This window comes from Panthera tigris, chromosome B2 (genome assembly GCF_018350195.1).
Source record: "Panthera tigris isolate Pti1 chromosome B2, P.tigris_Pti1_mat1.1, whole genome shotgun sequence".
Taxonomy (NCBI): Eukaryota; Metazoa; Chordata; class Mammalia; order Carnivora; family Felidae; genus Panthera; species Panthera tigris.
Window position 1 is genome coordinate 59,105,522 of NC_056664.1, and position 19,734 is coordinate 59,125,255.

The window sequence follows — 19,734 nt, forward strand, 5'->3', positions numbered from 1 at the left end:
ATCAGTTAGTAGCATACATATAAACTGAAGACTGGAAGTATCACTTGCTTCACTTGTTTTTATGTTTGTTTGTGTTTTTTGGGGGGGACTGTTATTTAGTGTCAAAGAAGTTAAGCAGTATTTTTTTGTTGTTGTTGTCTGGTACCATTTTAAAAATTATATTTAGAGACAACATTTTCTCGAAGAAACCTTGTGTGTGTATGTGTGTGTAGGGGTACCATATTTATTTCATTGGTAATACTGCTGTTCTTTATTGTTCAGGGGGGTTTTGTTTGAGTTTTATCCTAGAAATTATAATGATATTATTAACTGCTAATGAAATATAAATAAAATAGAGTTGAAGAAAATGGATACTGCAAATGTAATCCATTATAGTATACTTTGTCCTAATAATTGAGAATATCTGGCTTTCTTGGGAAAGTGAAATTTCTATTGATATTGACAAGTAAAATTAGAATGGAAATGTCTGTCCTTAAGAACAGGGAAGTGAATATTTTCCAGGCAAGTTACAAATGTTATCACCTTAAGGGGAAGAGTCTCAGTGCACCACAAACAGTACTTAACCAACTACATGGCTCAGGGTCACCAGAAAGATATGACCCACACAGGCACTAGATGAAATTCTTTACTCATGTAGAAAAGAGGTAGAACAAGATCAGCTTCAATAGTGGGCACTGGTCCCCCATGACCCACAGGTTCCCTCTAGCCCCATGCAACGTGATGCTCTGCACAAATGCCTCTCGTGCGATAGGTAACGAGCCCCATTTTCTCCCCTGTGAGGGTTGGTCAGGTGTCATATTATGCACATGCATAAGCAGGATAAAGAGAGCATGTTGACTGGGAAAAGGTAAAAACATTGCCACACAAAACGATAAGCCCAGTATAGGTTGTGTGGGTTTCCTACCTCTTGGTAAGCAACTGCTCTAAGCCCAAGGACCATTCTTATATGGCCGAGAGGGTATTTAAAGACCACATGCACATGTCCACCTTTCCCAACAGTCCTCAAGTAAACAGTCTCACTTGACACGGTCAGTGTTGGTGTCTATATGTATACACGTGTATGTGTGTACACATATTCATATATACATATATATGTATGTATATAGGCCAGACACTGGCAAAACTGCCTGTTCATATGTATGTACACACACAGACACACACATATACATACCCAGAGTCACAAGTACAAGGGCATTAAAAAAGATGTTTTAACTAATTATATCTCTGTATTAAAAAGGTAAGTAATGATTTGGTCCTTAGTATATAGTTTTTATCACAGAAACTTGATAATGTTTGTATACCCTTGGTTTTATGTTGATTTGTCAAGAGGGACTGAGTAAGATCTAAGTAAATTAAATGAGGACACCAAAACTCTCACAGTGTTATAATGACTTGATCACACAAGGAAATATCGTCTATGTAAGGCAGGTCATTCAAGTGGTGTTGGGTCTAACTAGAAAAGAAGAGTGGGTGGACTGAGGGAGGTATTGGATGGGGGAAAACAGAAGGTAGATTGAGAGATGTCTAAGAGTCCAAGACTAGAAGTGGTACATATATTTTTTTCTCAGTCATTTTTGGCCAAACCTTAGTCAAATGGTCCCATCTACATGAAAAATTTGGAAATGTAGTCCTTGTTTGGCAAACTTACCAGTACAACTCTATATCATGGAAAAGGCTACTCTTTCTTACAACAATTCATATACATCCTGGGGTCTCACAGGATAAAAAGGAACTTCTGAGATGTAAACATTTAATAAGTTGTTAACTCTTTCAGATTGATCTCAAACACATTTTGGGACATTGATGGACATACCACTTAGGGAAAAATGTTACAGTGGGAGCAGAACACCCTTACCTAACCAGGAGTGCATTGTGAACATTCAAATGCAGAAATATTTTGATATATGATATCCCCTGCTCCAGTTCCCTCTTCCTATACTGGTATCATTTTTCTAAAACTTATCTTAGGTGATCTGATATTTGAAAACACTTAACAGAAAATTGCTAAATTTTTTTCACATCATTATTTTGTTGACTAAATTTGTGGAAAAAAATACAAGGAATATTTGAAATATAAAACACAAATCATGATCCTTGTCCTGAGCCTGGTATTACATATATTATTATTATTAGGATCTTAATACTAATAATAAGCAGGTATTCTATATTGACTCCAATAGTCAGGAAAGTAAAATGATATGTAAACAGATAAATAATTACCTACTTGGAGGTCATAGCACAACTATCTTCATGATTTTCTCTTCATTTTTAACCTGTGATGCAAAAATTATTGATCATATTAAGGATGTATCTAGATTTTCACTTTCAATTAAAGCTAATAGGTTTGCATTTTCTGTTACACAGAGCAATGAAAAGGTCATATTCCAACTTCAAATAAAAAAGTGCAGAAGCAGCAATTTTTCAGTAGAATAAACTATTATTAAAAGCAGATTAAAGAACATCCATTTCTAACTCTGCATTTTAAAAGTATTATGGGAATCGCAGAAATATCCTGTACCGTTACTTCATATAGTAAAACAGTGTTGCATGGCATGGAACACTAGTGGAGATGTGGTTACTTCCATAAATTATAAATCAGTCAGCAGAACATGTACAGAAAATATATGAAACAGAAAATGATAACAATTCATAGAGGAGAGAAAGCACAAATAACACACTACAAGTTTGGCTTCAAAAATCTGTCAGCTATTTCCTCATAGTGTGTTAAGTGAAGGAGAAAAATAGAGCTCCAGGATATGTGACCATGTAGCATTTCAACTGGAGTCTCCTAATTGCAAAACTTGAAAAGCCGTTCTTTCTTTTCAGCTCAAAAAAGTGAAGCTTTGTGTCTAGAGGGCAACTTGGTCAGATTTCAGATTGCAGTCTTCTTTACCTTGTATGATTATATTACTTTGGTTTGTAGTTGCCTATAACTTTTATTTACCCAGAAGAATCAAATGCCACTTTTTTCTCAACACCAAATGTTTCAAAATTTGAACTTTTGTACCAACACTTTTTCTGATGGTTTTTATTTTGTCTAACTTGTTTTAGATTATGTACAATATATATATACTTGAAAATTTTATATATGTATATTTATGTGTATATATATATGTGTATATATATACACACATAAATATACATATATGTATGTGTATATATATACACATATGTGTACATATATATATACACACACATAAATATACATATATATACACGTATATATATATGTATATATAACACATACATACGCACAAACTCTACTGGAGATATGATATGTATGGTATTTATATGAATTAGGTAAATTAAGATTATAAAATAAATTTTACCTTTTTATTGAATTAAAATAATTAAAGGAAGGTCTAGGGAAAATAATTTACTGTTTCAAAATGATTTGTGTATAATAATTGCCATAATAAATGGATTTGAGTATTTTAAAATTCAAATAGGACATGCATGTTGTAAGAATCCCTTCCTAAAAGAGTGAAGTGATAAATGAGATAAACTAACCAAGTAAACATTTCCAAAAGAAAAATTTGTCCTAAATTTTTTGAACATTTCAGCACATATACATTTGATTTTTTGTAGTCTGACTTTTTTTAAGTTTATTTATTAAGAGAGAGAGAGCGAGCAAAAGAGAGAGAGAGAGAGTGCACCTATGTGTGCTTACAAGTAGGCGAGGGGCGGAGAGAAGGAGAGACAGAATCTTGTGCTGACTCTGTGCCATTAACAGAGAGCCTGATGATGGGCTCAAACTCACTCTGTGAGATCGTGACCTGAGTCAAGATCAAGAGTCGGATGCTTAACCAACTGAGCCACCCAGGCACCCCTGTAGTTTGACATTTTGGGCCACAGATTGCATTCATGTCTTCCAGAAACAAGTGTAAGTTTCTACAAATTTTACCCATATTTTCAATTTCAAAAGTGGATAGCATACAATTTAAATCACAGAAAATACTTTGGGTGACTTTGCTCTAGAGATGTTTTAGAACATTATCCAATTCCTCTTCTACAGAACCCAAGAAGGTGTGTATGCTCATGCTCTGAGTCAGTTGCAGTTCTAGATCTGAATTTGGTTAATGCAATGCAAAATATTTTGGAAGTCCATTGCTTCTATAAATGTAAGAATATACTGTTTTAAGTCTTGCTACAGGTTTATCAATTTTATCAATTTCTAAAGAACCAGTTGTTTGTTTTACTCACTTTCCCTGATGTTTTCCTATTTTCAATTTCAATGATTTCTGCTCTTTTATTCTCTTCCTTCTTGCTTTGGGTTTATTTTGCTTTCCTTTTTTTTCTTTAGTTTTCTGGGCAAACTTTATTTGAAACCTTTCCTCATCTCTCATGTAAGCATTTAGTATTATACATTTCCCTCTCAGCAATAATTTTGTTGTATCCCATATATTTTGAATATGCTAAATTTTCATTTTCATTGTAGTTTATATGATTAAAAAAAGACTTTGAAACTTACTCTTTGAAACCTGAATTATCTAAATGTTTATAATTTGATTTCCACATATTTGGAAAATGCCTATTGTCTTTCTGTTATTGATTTCTAGTTATCACCCAGTATATGTAGAGAACATACTCTGTGTAATTTAAGTGATTTTAATTTATTGAGGTTTGTTTTATGGTTCCAGATTTGGTTTACTTTGGTGACTATTCCATGGGTTCTTGGGGAAAAAATGTCTATCCTACTTTTGTTAGGAAGAATGTTCAATGTATGTCAATTAGACCTTGTTAGTTGGAAATTTTGTCTCTGCTGTGTGTGAGATCTCTTTGTCTATCTCTGTCTCTCTCTCTCTGTATCCTATTGGATTTGTTTCTTTAGGGAACCCTGAATAACACTTAGACTTCCAGAGTTCTCTTGTGCTTGTCTCTTTTGATATTTCCAGAGTTTATTGATGTACTTGATGGGAAGAAAACCAAAGAAACAGGTTTACAATATCCTGTCTAGACCAGAAGTCCTAAAAGTATATTGTGGTAAAACTCGTGATCATAAGAAAAAATATTTTATACAATTCCTGTAAAACTCTATACTATCTCTAGGACATCTATATTTCTTCCTTTTTCTTCTTAGGAAATTGTAATTTGCTGGAGGTAACTTGTCACAGTACCAACATGTCCAATATAAATTTATCCTCTCTTAGGTCCCACTGCTGTTTGACAGTCATTTTTAGTCATCTGATATAGACTCTGTTGCATTTACCACAGCTGTTATCTAAGAATTACTTTCTTCTCTCAAACATCTAAGTATGCTACTTCAGTTGTCATCCTTATCTGTAGAATGCATCTCCTACTTTATTTGTAAAAATTCAAGTCATCTGGGGCACCTGGGTTGCACAGGTCATGATGTCACAGTTTGTGAGTTTGGACCCTGTGTCAGACTCCACACTGACAATGCAGAGTCTGCTTGGGATTCTCTCTCTCTCCCTCTCTCTCTGCCTCTCCCCCACTCACATGCTCTCTCTTTCTTTCAAAATAAATAAATAAACACTAAGAAAAACCCCAAGTCATTTGACCCAAAATTCCTGCATAGTCTTGTTCTTTACTCAAACATCCATTTCTCCTTTCTGTTCCATTTCAGAAAAAAGTATGTCCCTCTTTTCGTGTCACTGTTCATTCTATCTTTGGGCCTCAATCTATGCCTTATTTATTCTATAATTTCAATTTTCTCTTAAAATGTTTATTTATTTTTAGAGAGAGAAAGTGGGGGAGGGGCAGGGAGAAAATCCCAAGTACGCTCTGTGTTCTCATCTCAGAGTGTGACATGGGGCTCAACCCCATAAATTTGAGCTCCACAAACAGTGAGATCATGACCTGAGCCGAAATCAAGAGTCAGACACTTAACCAACTGAGCTACCCAGATGGCCCTATCATTTGAATTTTTAATCTCTCACTCACTCTTGTCCCTTAATTCAATGAAATTAGTGTTCCCTAGAGTTCTGCAATGTGGTGGCCCTGCAAAATAGAACCAGAATCTATATAAGATCATTTTCACAGTTCAATGGTGAGTTTTCTAGAAATCTTTTCTCTATTGAAATCCACTTTCAGTAATTGCAATATTTTAAAGGATGATTTACTAATTCACATTCACTGAAAGATGCTAACATTTTTTATAGCTGACTGTGTCTTAACAAGTGATGATGTTAAAATTAAAGAAATGGAATCTCAAGAAGGATATAGACAATTTGAAATTTATTACTCAGAGAACCTGGAACCATCTTATAAAATATTACAAAAACTAAAGGAAAATAGATTTAAAATGAGAAATTGGAGAGGAGAGGTAGACAATCATTTCTCTCTTCAAAAATCTTTAATTTCATTTCAAGAGGAAGAGAGATAAGGTGTTTTCTACATTTTCCAAAGAATAATGCCAAGATGTAAGGGGAAAAAAAAACTGGAAGAGAAACAGATCTTGGCACAATATCAGTAAAAATTAATTAAGAAAATTAAATTTAGGAATGTTAAAGTAGTTTCCTTCAGTAAAATTTGAGTTACTCATAAATGGAATAACTCTTATGGTTGGAATACATAAGTAACTGGGCAATCTTTTTGCAAAAGTATTGAAAGAGGACTTAAACATCTGAAGGAACTTTAGATCAAATGTCCTCTAATGACCTTTCCAACCCTGAGATATAAAACCTAAGCTTTGACATTTCTCCAAGAGAGAAAGTAGGGTTTATACATTGGGCTGAAGAGATCTTTCAAGTACTCATAAATAGCAACAGAAAAAGAAATATTTTAAAATCATTTACAGAACTATGGACACAGATAATAAATGTAAAAAAAAAAAAAAAGTAAACAGTGGTTTATTCCAGGACCAGGACTACCAGTATAATGATGTCTTTGTTCTCCATGTAATTTTTTTTTTTTTAAGAGAGACAGAAAAACAGAGCACACATTGAGGAGAGGGTCAGAGGGTATATAATGCAGGGCTTAATCCCATGACCCCAGGATCATGACCTGAACAAAAATCAAGAGTCAGATGCTCAACCAACTGAGCCAGCCAGGCACCCCTGTAATTTACCATTTTTATGTGAAGACTTTAAACATTTTTAAAATAGATAGATCTAATTTAACCACATTGTATTTTCCAAAAGAATAAGAATTAAATTTGAGATTCATTTCCACCTCTATAAGTCAAATACTCCCTTCACTAAAGTATGCTTATACTTAAAGTATGCTAAGTATGACCTCCACTACTTAGAATCAATCATAGCATTTGTTTTAAATTTATTTAAATTTAAATTCAAATTAATTAAGACGATGTAGATCCAGTTCTACTGAAATGTTTTCTGATTTCAAATTTTCATATGGGGAAAAACATTTATAGCTTTGCTAGCAAAATGAGTTATTTTGTTACTCTTTTTTAGATACTGGCCCTAAAAAAATAAAAACATTGAAGATTTGTTTTTTTTGTGATTTTTAATTTACAAACGTTTGTAAGAAAATGTCGGCTTGGGTCATGTGGGTGGCTCAGTCGGTTAAGCATTCGACTTCCGCTCAGGTCATGATGTCACCTCTCCTGAGTTCAGGTCTTGGATCGGGCTCTGTGCTGATAGCTCAGAGCCTGGAGCCTGCTTCTGTTTCTGTCTCCTTCTCTCTCTGCCCCTCCCTCACTTGTCTTCTGTCTCTCTCTCTCTCAAACATAAAAATAAACATTAAAAATTAAAAAAAAAGAAAATGTTCGCTTAATAATAGTCATTTTATAATGTCTGCAGAAAGATTATTAACTTCAATAGTTTGGGAACCTACTATTATATAGTTGGTCAAAAGTTCCCTATGATATACTTATCACTATAAGTGAATCATTCTGATTTCTATATACTTTAAAGTGTATTACTTAAACTACCTATATCAGAAATGATGGTAGAACCAATCCTAGGCTTTCACAATCAGATTTCTGAGAATAGAGTCAGAGAATTTCCATGTAAAATAAAGACACATTCAAGTATCATAACAGGGATGATAAAAGTAAAATAAAATAGTAAAATAAAAAAAAAAATTAAACTCCTTATGAAGTCAGAAAACCATTTTAAATTGTTTTGAAGGTCTGTGAACTTGTTTATAAAACCAAAAACTTCTCCTTATTTCCAAAAAAGAAATATATATAAATTTATATATAAAAATATACAAATATATATATATATATGTATAATATATACTTACTTTCAGATTCTCATCTGTACTATTTAGTACTACATTCTCATCTGTACTATTTAGTCAACAGAAACTACTTTAAAAATTATATCATTTGTATAAAGAAAAGCAGTCTGGAACATATGGAAGACTTAATATTTGGGAATAAAATTTTCACAAATTGAAAAGTGGTAGAGATTTAGATAAAAAGTTCCTCTGTCTATTCCTAATGAGAGGAAAAAAATGCTTTATTCTTAATGTTAAAAAAATTTTTTTAAATGTTTATTTATTTTTGAGAGAGAGAGAGAGAGAGTGTGTGAGCAGAGGAGGGTCAGAGAGAGTGGGAACCACAGAATCTGAAGCAGGCTCCAGGCTCTGAGCTGTCAGCACAGAACCCGACGTGGGGCTCAAACTCATGAGCTGGGCTCACCAGCCGTGAGATCATGACCTGAGTTGAATTCGGATGCTCAACCAACTGAGCCACCAGGTGCCCTGCCCCTGTTCTTAATGTTTTAATCTGAGGAATTACTGAACAAAGAACATAGTGGGGTAGGGGCAAGAGGGCTTGGGGTAGGATGGCTGAAGGAGAGTTGACCTAATCTGGCCATTGGGTGATTTATTGCCGAATCAGCACCACTCATCAGAAGGCACTGTGCTTGGCACTGCTATGTGGGCAAATAGAGCTTTCCCCCTTCTTTTGTTGTGCTACCTTTTCATGTGTATTCCTGTGTCCTTAGGTTGTCTCAGAATCTGTATTTGTGTGTGTATTTTGTGTGTGTGTGAGAGAGAGAGAGAGAGAAAGAGAGAGAAACCCAGATCCAAAGCTTAGCCTTGTCATTGTTTTTCATGTCAGTGAGCCTTTGCACATAGAAACATTTCATGAGTTTTGTACTTCATTAAATATTGAAGAGGTCTTAATAAGGATAACAAAATAGACAACTTTCAGGAAAATCTATTATTCTTTCCTTCATCTCCCTTCAATTCACAGTATTTGGATATATCTGTAATAGATCCTCTACTCTAAAAGAATTGTCAAGAAATTCATATTTCAAATGCAAATAATTGTATCTATGAAAAATCACCTAAAGATGCTTTTTTCCCCACATTAGAATGTAGGTTCCCATCAGGCATGGATTTTTGCTTGTTTGTTTTTGTTGCTCTTTGTCAAATCCTAAAGGCCTAGAAAAAAATTACTGGATCACAGATCCTCAACAATTAATTGCTGATTGAATGAAAAAGTGAGATATTTTGTCTACTGAGTTTTTTTCTTCTATGGGGTCAGAATCACATGTCTTACTAACCTTGCCTTAACTTTTCCTCTGTAGGAGAGGGAAGAATTCACACTGGTATAGGCTACCTTGTGATAGTCATCTTTACTGTAACCAGATGAGCTAGGAGAGATTCCTGGTCTTCTCACCTGCCCAAATAATTATGAGTCCATATGTACTTACACATACAGAGTAGAGCTCTGGTATAAGTTTAAGGGGCATTCTGATAATAGGAGAAAACATTATTCCCAGGAGGGCAGGGGATATGACAGATTGAGTCACATTTATATCAACTTCAGCTCCTTAAATGAGGCTAGTGCTGCTGGTTCCAACCTGGCTGTCTGGTCTTGCTTCATGAGGCTACCTCATGGTTTCTCACTCTCATTCCTTCTCTTTAGAAGGAGATCAGTTGGTTGAATCAATTAGCCACACATTCACTTTTCTGTGAACTATTCCCACAGGAAGTCAGGTAGACCTGGATAAATTTCCCAGCCAGTACCTCACCTTATCTTGATGTTTCATGCAATATATGGTATTTCTCTTTCATGTTTTCTAACAACAAATACTTATTTAATATTGTCATATTTAGTCTAGTACAAGTTTCTATTTTCTGGGAATGTGCAGAACTTCTACTTCCCCAACTGAGGCTCTTCTCCCTATTCTAGAATCACTCTGTGCTTTCTAGAATTAGGGACTTTTTTTTTTCAAACTATGGTTCCAAGTTACAAAGATGTATGGAGAATTACTCTTTTGACCACTGCAGTAGGGTGGACAAAATGACGCAATTCGAAGATGTGCAATAAACTAGTTGGTGCTCTAAATATGTCAGCTTCTAAGAAAGAGTTGCTGCATCTCTACTTCCAAGCATGATAAACTGCCAAAATAAAAAAAAATGAGAAGGGCAAAATGAGATAAGTGAGAAAAGAGGATGTTGGCAGCAGCCATTGATGAATCATTTGTAAAGGTGATATTAAGAAGTAGAGAACTAATTTTTAAAACTACAGTAAGACTTGTTTGCAAGTGTCTTCTATTATCATAAAATACCATCCTGCTGCATAGCAGAGAGAATTTGATTTTTACTCTCTGAAAATAATCACTTGACATGCAGTATAAGTCTCTGCACTTGAAAAATTGTTTTACCACTTGTCTCCAGGATGGTTATTTTACAATCCAATATAAATGCAATAATCGGAATAAGAATGTGTGGGCCTCTCACAGTTTTAGAAACAAGGACTCATAAGGATATTATTTCACTAATATTAATGCAGTAACTCTTTTAGTATTGAAGGTAACAAGTCTTTAGTAGTAGAAAAATATTAGGCCTTTCATTTTTGTTTACCAAGCAGCATTTCATGAGATTTCCTGCCTGTGTCATTATCCATGGAGGAAACATTACTTTCATAATGGAAATGCTATACAGCAAACCTGCAATCATCAGATTGTCTACATAAGTAACACCAATGTGGATTTCCATCCAATAATTCACACTCCTTCGGTTCCATTGGACCACAGTGGGAATAGGTGTTGTATATATGCCTTACCCAAATAAACTCCTAAGTTACAAATAGTCATCTCCAACCATGATTCATATCATGACCTCTTCCTCAATCTTCATGTCACAGATGTTGCTGCTGCCTTTGTCATGATAAATGTGAAAACATAGCAATGACTCACATATGAACTCCGGTATTTTGAAAATATGTGAGTTCTGAAATAGCCAGAAAGTGTTAAAAAAAACTGAAAAATTAATATGGAATATTAAACCAGGTACAGATTCAAAGGTAGAGCTGACTTTCCTATTTAAATCCAAATAAGTACTCCTATCCAACTCTGGGTGCCCAATGGGCATCCATCTTTCTTTGGCAATGCCTTAAAATGTGCACTTTTGATATACTGCCAAATCTAAAGAACAAGATATTAAGGTGGATGCACACATCTTTAAAACGCTCCTTACTCAGGCAAACTTCACTCAAATAGTTGTGCCCAGTACAAATATTAGAACAATGTAAGAGGCTGAAATTTAGAGAATTTGATTGCCTAGAGATGAGAAAGAAATGCATGTAGTGGGAGGGTAACCCAATAAACTTTATTTATGAAACTAGTATCCAGGCCATTGGCCTTAAATTGTCAATCTAATGTATTTTTTAATAAAAATATTGAATTGAATTACATATTTATTTCCTGAGTTTTTTTTAAATATCTTCTTACATTTTATGCCCAAGTTCTGAATGCCAAAGATGAGTTGTCAGCTATTAGTTATGGACAGTTAAATCAAGATACATGTCTTGCATTTTGCAATTAATTTTTTTTTTTTTAATTTTTTTTTTTTTTCCAACATTTATTTATTTTTGGGACAGAGAGAGACAGAGCATGAACGGGGGAGGGGCAGAGAGAGAGGGAGACACAGAATCGGAAACAGGCTCCAGGCTCTGAGCCATCAGCCCAGAGCCTGACGCGGGGCTCGAACTCACGGACTGCGAGATCGTGACCTGGCTGAAGTCGGACGCCCAACCGACTGCGCCACCCAGGCGCCCCTGCATTTTGCAATTAATTTTAATCACAATGGGAAAAGCATTTTAAACTCCAATTAACTATTTTTAAGAATTTTATTTTAATGGGGCGCCTGGGTAGCTCAGTCGGTTGAGCGTCCGACTTTGGCTCAGGTCATGATCTCACGGTCCGTGAGTTCGAGCCCTGCGTCGGGCTCTGTGCCGACAGCTCGGAGCCTGGAGCCTGCTTTGGATTCTGTGTCTCCCTCTCTCTCTGACCCTCCCCCATTCATGCTCTGTCTCTCTCTGTCTCAAAGAAATAAATAAATGTTAAAAAAAATTAAAATAAAATAAAATAAAATAAAATAAAATAAAATAAAAGAATTTTATTTTCAGAGTGCTTGGGTGCCTAAGTTGGTTTAGTGACCAGCTCTTATTTTAAGCTAAGATCATGATCTTATGGTTTGTGAGTTTGAGCCCCACATTGCGCTCTGCGCTGACAGCATGGAGCCTGCTTGGGATTCTCTATCTCCCTCTCTCTCTCTGTCCCTCCTGATTCTCTCTCTCTCTCTCTCTCTCTCTCAAAAAAATAAGAATTAAAAAAAAAAGAATTCTATTTTCAAGGATGTGAGGAGGAGAGATTTATGTTTACACACACACACACACACACACACACACACACACACACACACTCTTCTAGGGTTTTCCCTGAGAAACCAAGGGTAGCTTCATTTCATTTCATTTCAGAGAGATCTCCACAATCATCTGAGGAACACATGACCTATTGGTGATGTTTCCTTAAACACATGGAAGTCTCTTATGACACCCCAGGGTGCATTATGTTTTGGGGAAGAAAGCAAGTTAATACCTGCTTCTACATAGAAAATACATTAACAAAAGTGCACACAATTCCACTGGGAAGAAAATATTGATAATTGTTGGATACATCCAAGCAAGGTCTATATCCATCAGGGGCAGCTGATAGTGTCTCCAATGTGTCTCTTCAATCAGATGGTAAACCATTTCAGACAAGATGACTGAGTTTACTCTTTGTTTATAGAATGACTTCCTGAGAGCCTTCATTTCAACCTGTCCTGTTTGTCCCCATTATCAGAAATATGGCCCTCTTCCTCTCTATAGAATGTCAGTGGGATGACAACAGGAATAAGGGTGAGAAATACAAGTAGAGGTTTTGACAAGTATCTCACATGGAATGTACAGGATCTGTGGTCATCTCTTATTGTTTCCAATGACAAAAGGAAATAATTATCAATTCTTATCAGAGTTAATATGTTTGGACATGGCAGACCCAATAGTCGGCTACATTTAAGGATCCATCGTTGGTTTGGGAGAACTGCAATAGGATGCTTTCCTTCGTGGGTAAGATTCCAGTGATAATTGTCAAAGACAAAGATCATTAATTGCCCCTCACTCTTCTACATCTCCAGGAGATGTTCCCTTTCCAGGTCACAGAACTGTTGCTCTTCTACTGTCCCCTAATCTATACGTCCCATTCCAATAGCCATAGTTTTCCCTATTTTCAATCAGCACTTACTGGAAACCAGTTTTTCCATCCGAAAACAAGAGTGTACAAGGAAAAGTGGAATTGTTACAAAAGGTACAGATGTGTAGTTGTCTCTTTCTTTGTTTTTTTTTTTTTTTTTTAACGTTTATTTATTTTTGAGACAGAGAGAAACAGAGCGTGAACAGGGGAGGGGCAGAGAGAGAGGGAGACACAGAATCTGAAACAGGCTCCAGGCTCTGAACTGACAGCACAGAGCCCAACGCGGGGCTCGAACTCACGGACCGTGAGATCATGACCTGAGCCAAAGTCGGACGCTTAACCGACCGAGCCACCCAGGCGCCCCAGTTGTCTCTTTCTTTGTAGGCCAGTGTAGGGGGTTCTTGGCAATCACTGTTCTTGTGTAAGTATTCATTTTCCTTATGATTATTACATCAAGCCATCAAGAGAATACATATAGCTGAAACAGAATTGTTTGCCATCCTTTAGCTGCCTTACCAAGGTGTGTGGACTAAGAGGAGGGGAAGGGGGAGAGTGTTATAAATTATTTGAATGGATTTTGAGGAGGATATTTCAATACTAAGTTATACCAAAAGCCCGTGGATATTAGGGTGTGGGGAAAGTCTACTGAAAACATTATCGGCCATTGTTGTCTTTTTGGAAAAAAAGGTGCATCATTACCATATGGAAAATTGTCCAGAAAGCTGAAAACGTAACACAGTTTAGTTCCAAGGGCCATAATTACATGGCCAAAATCAGCTGATCACATTGGGACAGCAGCACCATAACTTGAAAAAGTGCCAATTTTGTTGTGTTCCTACCAAATAGTTTTGACAGTGGTCGAAGTTCTGGTGTAGTCAGTATGTCAAGAGTGAGCAGGAGCCATAATCTGCCCCACATTGTCATGAGACAAATGGACCAACTTTTGGCAGGAGTCAAATCTGGCACACGGTGCTGGCCTCTGCATCAAAACACTGATTTGTTTACTTTGTGCTCAGTCAAGAATAGTGGTTCAGTTGCCACATCTGGTACAATTATGAATATAGGCAATAGTGTTTATAATCTGGATGTTGAAATATTTTATTCAGACCTTGACTTCATTGGGTCTGTTCAGATAAAAGGCCCTTAGTGTGTACATCTTTTGTGAATAATCTAGAGTCTGATTAGTAGCCATGATTTGTTTCCACCACGTACATTTCCCAAGAGTGGTGCCTTTAATTTTGTAGTTTTGCAACCGGGAGACTAAACAAGAACCCCATCTCTTGAGCAATAGCTCAAGAGTCTGTGAAAATATAACAAATTTAATCAAGGGGAGTATTGGCCAGGTACGTGACAACAGCCTTGGGTTCAACCCACTAAACAGAGAGAGCATGTCATTGGCAGTTCTGCATAGCTGATGCTGAGATAGAACAGCTGCCACAGCCCAGTGGGTACCATCAGGTCTCACCTCAGCCAAAGCATCAGTGAACCAGGCCAGGTATGTGGGGGAAGCTCTGTGAATTGTGGACCCCACTGAGCCATCAGCTTTGCTTCAGTCAATGGAGTAGAAAATGGAGTTTTCCCTAATGAGATAGTTGCCACTTTTTCATATAAAATAAAGAGCTACTGGGGCCAAATCAGCTGTGTTCTTGAATATAACTTTTCCGGTTCACTAGCTAGGTTTCTAGGTCCTATCTTCTTTGTTAATCATTGAATCTGAGTTGATCCACACCCAAAATAGGAATATTTGGTTTGGAAGTCACAAGACCTTCATAGTTCATGTGTTCAGTTTATACAAGAGTTTAATAATAAGCAAATAGCTGCTTTTGAAAATAAATGTGCCTGGTAGTCAGTCCCAGGAGAAAATGAGTACAAATCCCTAAGGAGAAGACCACTTCCCACTGACAGAGGTTCCAGTGTTAAAAATCATCAGTCACAAAGACTCAAACTTCAAAGGATTATTAGAATAGTGGGACCCAGTGTTCTTAGCACTTCTGCTTTTTTTGTTGTTTGTTTGTCTGTTTTGTTTTTTTCCATCAGGGGAATCCCTTCTGGTACTTATGGGAAGAGAAAGTGGAAGCATTTAACACATCGATTCCAACTACATATTCAGGGCTGAAAACAATGACAACCTGGGGCACCTGGATGGCTCAGGGGGTTAAGCATCTGACCCTTGGTTTCGGCTCAGGTCAGGATCTCACAGTTTGTGCCCTGCATTGGGCTCTGCGCCAACAGTGTAGAACCTGCTTGGGATTTTGTCTCTCTCTCCCTCTCTCTCTGCCCATAACATACCTTCTCTCTCTCTCTCAAAATATGTAAATAAACTTAAAAAAATAAATGAAAGCAATGATAACAGTTGCACAGCACTGACTATAGAGGTAACAGTTATATTTTCCATGAGCAAGGGTATATAGTTTCTTCTTTTGAGCAGATAGAGTGAAGCGCCAATCATCTCAATAAAATAGGGGATTGATCTGGGTTGGGAATGGTTCATAGGGCACTTCTGCTTCACCCCAGTTCCACAGGTAGGTTCTGGTAGGGGCTGAATATTTGTGACTCCCTCACATTCATATGTTAAAAACCTAATACTCATGGTAATGGCATTAAGAGGTGGGGGTCTTTGGGAGGTGAACAGGTCACAAGGGTGGGCCCTCCATGAACATTTTCACCAGAACCTGACCATGCTGGTACTCTTATCTGGGAATGCCAGATTCCAGAACCGTGAAAATAAATTTTTGTTGTTTATAAGCCACCCACTCTTTGGTATTTTGTCATAGTAGCTCAAACGTACTAAAATAGGCTCCTTCCAAACTTGTAATTGAGCCTAAGGTCCCTTTCCTCAACCCCTAACAGTTCTATCCTCCAGAAGTTTTGAGCTGGATTTTTAACCTCACTCCAAGCATATTAACAATTTGCTGAATGAGTTGAGGGGAGATGAACCTTGGCTTTGTTGCAGGCCCCTTCATTCTAGCTAGACCTTGTATCCAAAGCACTGTGAGACTATGAGGGAATTCACTCCACTTTTCTGGCCTATTCTCTGACCCTTCTCCATTGACCCAGAATGCAGAAAAGTCATTGGAAAGTCATCTTGTGACTTGTGACCGGGTTGGGTGCATATTGTAGTGTGGTAGGTTGTACTTGCCAAAGATGGTCACAATAATAACTCTCATGCTACATGTACACATGCAATGTGACTTTGATACACTTTCCATTGAGGGGTGGGATCTGTGTTCCTTCTTAAATTGGGCAGCATTTTATTTCAACCAATAGGGCATGATGGAAGCAACACACCATGAGCTCATAAAATGTGATTCAGCTTCTGCCTTTTTTGACAGATTCTTTCACTCTTACAGCCTTCAGCTGTTAACAATTCAACTTCCCTGAGGCCACCAAACTGTGAAGAAGCCCAAACTATTCCACAGAGATTACATGGATAAGCCCTGGGACCACATGGACAGAGAGACAGAGAACAGATAGCCCTCAGTATTCCATCCCTCCACTATTCCAGCTCCAGTCACATCTGAATGCAACCACTGCAGAGACTCTAGGCCAGAATCACCCAGCTGATATTTCCTGGCATTCTTGTGCCAAAGAAACTATAAGGGAAAATAAATGTTGTTTTAAGTCAAAGTTTAAGCCTAAATTTTGAAGTGATCTGTTCCAGGGAAATGCATAACTGGAATATCTAGTTTCGAGTTTGTGATGCCAACACAGTAAGATGGTCAAAATATCTGCTGTTTCTTTATTCCTCTATAAAATTTGCCTACCAGGGCCAATAGAAACACAATTTGTGCCAAGATCTGGCAAATTCCCAGAGGGAATAAAGTAGCTGGCAATCATTAAATCATTTAAAAAGGCTTTCTTCTCTGGAATTCTAGAGCATCTGGTCTTTGTCATTTGGTCTCTGATATATTTAAAAACACATTTATTTATTCATTTGTTTGTTTGTTTGTTTGCAGTTTATTCTTTTATTTTCTAGTTACCACAGAGGGATTCTTGGCCTGCTAAGACACAATCCGTTCTGTTCCCATTCTGTTTGAAGGCAAATACCCCCTTCATTCACTATACCTATTTCCAACAAAGTTTTATCATTGCATCTGTCACTATTTAGAACACACACACATAAATGCTTCCCTCAGTTTGTTATAATACTTATCTACTAATCACTATAGAATCCAGGACTTTCTGACTCCAAAATAAAGTTGTAAGTATGGTATTTCTTAGTTTGAATAATGGATAATTTTTTTTCTAAATTTCACCATTTCCGAGTATTATAGAACTAGGTGGTAAAAGCAGTCACACCCAAAGCAAAACAGATGCCTTCTGAAAAAGCTGCCCTACTTCTCAGTGGTCCAGATTGGAACACAGAACCACATACGGACCAACCACCACAGTACATCTAGGATGTAGTAATTAATATAAGCCAGGTAAGGTCCACTCCTGTGTTGGTGGGTAAGATGATCACTAAGAATTTTGAGGTTCTGTTAGGAATGGGGAGGGGATATACTAGTTAGTATTCTTAATACCAAACAATATAAAATTATTTCTGTAATTCCTGTTAAAAAATATTGAAGAGCTATCAGAGGGCCCAGTGTATATACTATCTAGCTAACCATCTGTAGAAATGGAATGGGGTATAAATTTAAAAAATACCATAAATCCAATCTCCCTAGGATGACTCTACCCACTAGAAATTTCCTGCCATGCCACATGATCTAGACATTCCAGAAAACTCACCATTGCATTGCTTACCTATGGCTTCCTAGGTTCCTATTCATTCCAAAATGCTGATTCTGAGAAGAGGCATATTGTCCTCATTTAGAATTCCATATTTGAAAGCCAGGCCCCATATCCAACTTTTCCTGGATTTACCTGAAATATTCAGGTGGTACATGGCAAAAGAACAACAGAAACAGAAGAAAAAAGAAAAAAAAAAAAAAAACAAACATACATGTTATTTCTTCCACTTTTCTGTGCAATGCTATTCATACGTTTTCACTTACCAACATAGATAAAGTACAGTTCAGGGTTTCTCAAGTATATCATTGCATTAGAAGTCAAATTCAATTGTGTTCCAGACCTTCATGATCATGGCTAAATTGTATCCACTACTTCTGTAATAAATTACCATGAATTTAGAGGTTTAAAAAAACCGAAATGTATAATCTTCCAGTTCTGTATGTCACATGTATGCCACGGGTCTCACCGAGCATAAGTCAAGGTGTTGGCACTGATGCATTCCTTGCTGGAGGCTCTAGTCACAGCCAGTAGCTATGACTTTTTTTCTGTGGTGTCACATTTCTGTCTGGCTGACTACACCAGGAGTTTCTCCCATTTTGATTATACTGAGCCCATTTTAACAATCCAAGACAATCTCCCCAAATCAAGGACCTTAACCCTTAATTACACCTCCAAAATCCCTCTTGCCATGTAAGGTAACATATTCACAGGATCTGTGCACAGTGGTGGTATTATTTTTTATTTTTTATTTTTTTACTGGAGTACCTGGTTTATTCTGACGCAGGTGAATCCCAGCACAGCGGTAGATTGTAGATTGTGAAACGAAGGTGTGGATTTCCGGATGTCTGGGTCTGGGCTAGCATTTCACCGTGTAAGGCGGGAAGTCCTCGATCTGTGTGGAAGCTGCTGTGCTGCTTCCAGCACCTTGAAGCCCAACACCTGGTGCCGGGCTTGCGCCGCCTGCTCCTACCACTTGTGCGTCTCTTCGCCTCTCATTACTTGTGCGTCGCCACGCAATACAAGGTGAGTATCAGGGTCATCTGGAGGTCATAGTCCCACTGCTACTTGCGTGTTCAGTAGCCCGCTCCGCAGGGCCCCTCTCGCCCTCTTCCTTGCGCCGGGCTTGGCCGCTGGTGACTTAGTACGGAGTACCAGGGGAAAAAGTCAATCTCCAGGTAGGCGCTGCCCCAAATGTACAGATAGGCCAGGTGGAGGTAGACAGAGGGCAGGGTTAGAGGGAGGGAGCCGGCTGCTGGCCTACTCAGATGGGCTTCGAGTTGCCGTCTGGGGATTGAAGACTCTGTACAGGGGCACCCTTGTCACTGGCCTCGCTCCGGGCGCTGAGTTGCGGACTGACCTGGCCCTCAATAGCTAGCTTCCTTGGTATTGGGAGCGGTCCCCAGAGTGGCTTTGCGGGCAGCAGTACCGGCGTTGGGGCGAACCCCGGACTTCCGCGAACTGCCAGGGCCCTTCGACAGCCCGGCCTGCTGGGGGCTGGGCGCTGGGGGCAGCAAATCGGGGTCCACCATGCACGCGCTGGGCGGAGTGGACAACAGTGGGAGAAACCTGAGGGGGTCTGGCAGCGAGTATCGGC

General features: G+C 37.7%; 1 long non-coding RNA gene across 1 annotated transcript; it reads right to left on the reverse strand.

Moving 5' to 3' along the window:
• Window positions 1-2,216: 2,216 nt before the first annotated feature.
• Window positions 2,217-19,084, reverse strand: LOC122238400. Its single transcript, XR_006217314.1, has 3 exons — window positions 18,906-19,084; window positions 18,153-18,272; window positions 2,217-2,273 (listed from the first exon to the last, which is right to left on the reverse strand). It is a non-coding gene; the product is annotated as an uncharacterized LOC122238400 (long non-coding RNA).
• Window positions 19,085-19,734: the final 650 nt, after the last annotated feature.